Here is a 2,635-nt window from a genome sequence, read left to right as displayed (position 1 = left end):
CAAGTGGTGAGACCAAGTCAGTCCAGACCTCCATAGGCTTTACAAGATGACAGAGAGATAAATTAAGTAATTGTATAATCACAATGGTGGTAAATACTAAAAGGAGAAGTATATGATACTATGAGGATAATCAACAGAGAACCTTCGAATTCCAGAAAACTTCTCAGGGAAAGTAGTGTTTGAGCAGAGCAAAGGAGAGATTCTAGGAACAGGGTAGGTGGAGAGGTAAGGGGAGCAGTTTCCTGCAGAAGCATGGCCAGAGTGCCCAGTGGAGGCCCTTCTTCCAACGGTTGTCTGCTAGGAAGGGTCTGCCAGCCAGGCAACTGTCCCAGGACCTGCACGTAGCAGAGAGAGCAGTTCAAATCCCAGGTATTGTGAACTTCACCTTCCAGAAATCAGAGTGGAGCAGGAAGAACTGAGAAAAAGGCATGGAGGTGTCTTCCAGGAAATGACCTTGAAAGTTCTGACCTGCTGAATCTGTCCTGATCATTGATGGACTCCCACACCCAGAGCAGTACCTGGCACACTCTAAGAGCAAATCAATTATTCACTGTGGATGAATAGAATCATCAAGTGGGGTGGGGCTGGGTCAAGGGTGGTGACTTCAAGGCAGCCTGGGTTAATACCCACTAAACTGGAAGGAGCTTTCCAGTTTACAGAAAACGTGATGGAGGCATTTAACTTTCATGGCCATTATCTACAGCTATTAAGTACAGCTGCTCTCGATAATCCTAAAAATTCTGGCAATACATGTTCTCTGTCTGCAAGTGGTCCAGTTTGAAGTTCAGATGAACTGCTATTGGCATTCTTCACCCAAGCCAGGTCCACTATGCCGAAAACCTCAGAAGGGAGAGAATGTGTCCTTTCCTTTTCCAGTGGCTGCCTCCCTTGTTCAGAGGTCAGGTCACCATGACCTCTGGGCAAGGATGTTAGATGAGGGAAGAGGCACAGACCAACTCCAAAGCCGATGATTATATTGTTTAGGAAAATACTTCGATGGATTCTTGATTGACAGATGAAGATTTCAACTCCTTTTCCATTTTTTATTATTATTTTAAACGAAAGAGAATGTTTGTCTGAAATATAAAATACAAAAAAATCTGCTGAAAAATTAAAGTTATCTACAATCTCACAAAGCAGAACTAACTAGTATTTAGGTGTATTTCTTTGTGCTGGGGCTTGAGCCCAGGGCCTTTCATATGCTATACAGATGCCCTAACCCTGAACCTGAGCTGCAGCCCCTGAGCCTTACCAGTACTTTGGGTACACACACACACACACACACACACACACACACACATGCACTTACAGAAGTGAGATTATAGAGTACATGTCAATTTGCAACTAATTCAAATGTTCTGAAATTTATTTTAAACACCTTCCTATGTCAGTGGATATGAATCCACATCACTCTTGTAAATTCTGACCTGATCTGGTATTGCAACCTCTAAATTTTTCCATTGTCAATTTCTTCCCACCCTGTAACCAGATTAGTCCTGCTGAAGCAAAACCTTTTGACTGTGTCATTCTCTTGTTAAACCCCTCCGAAGTTTTCCCACTCCTCATTTTCTATAAAGTCCAAATTATTTTAGTCAAAATTCAAGACACTTCAACTTAGTTTTCCACTTTTATCTCCCACTACTTTCCCAGATATACTTGATGCACTAATAAATGCCTGATGTTTCCCAAGGTCCTTTTTATGCTTCTGACCTCTGTTCAAGCTGTTCCCATCCACCTGGAATGCCATTCCCATCCTACTTCCCAGCTGCTGGAACCCCATGCCACCTTCTGGGCATCAATCAGTTATCGCCTTCTTCACAAAACCACATTCCCCCCAGCAAATGAGCCAGGAACTAAGCCAAGTTTCTTATGTAAGGATAAAAGGTAATTTATCACTCTTTGCAATCACTTAAAACATGCTTTGCTTCTCTGGATGTGCGTGGACACATCTATACAGTAAACACAGATTATGGCAAATTGTGCAAAAGAAGATTCATTACAGGGCAGACTTAGAATTTAGCTTTTTATCTTTCTATTTTTTTTTTTTTAATTTGTCCTTTTTAGGTAGGGTGCAGACTTACAATTTAGGACTTCTCTCCCACTAATACTTTTTTTCATTTACAAAAATTATTTATATACACCTACATATCCACAGATATATTTATGTATATGTGTATATATGTATGTGTGTGGGGGGGAGTGTATTCATGTACATAATATTTAAAAGTGTTCTCACAATTTATTTCCTGGAGGCTGACATTTCTAAGGTACCAGGTAATCCTGCAGTGTATATAGTTTTCAGGTGACCATGACATTTCATTAGGGATCTTGCAGGGAAAAGGCACCTGAGTCATGCTCTACATAAATCTGTCCGGAATCGGGCCCCTCCTTAGTTGTGTGCTATAAAATTGACAAATAGTTCTTAATAAATCCACAGAGCTTACCTAATTCAGCTTGGGGACTGTGAGACTTGACAACTGGAGGAATGTTGGAAGGTGTGCTGGTTTGGGGCAATCTCACAGTGAACCAGCTGGATTTTCCAGGTTAGTTCTTCTCGTCCAGCATTGGCATTCCAGGGCCAGACTCCCTTTTCTGCCTGAGAAATTAGACTTCCTCTGCTTCTGGCATCAACTCT

This window comes from Sciurus carolinensis, chromosome 1, assembly GCF_902686445.1.
Source record: "Sciurus carolinensis chromosome 1, mSciCar1.2, whole genome shotgun sequence".
NCBI lineage: Eukaryota > Metazoa > Chordata > Mammalia > Rodentia > Sciuridae > Sciurus > Sciurus carolinensis.
The sequence above is the reverse complement of the archived record's forward strand: the minus strand, read 5'-3'. Positions refer to the sequence as shown.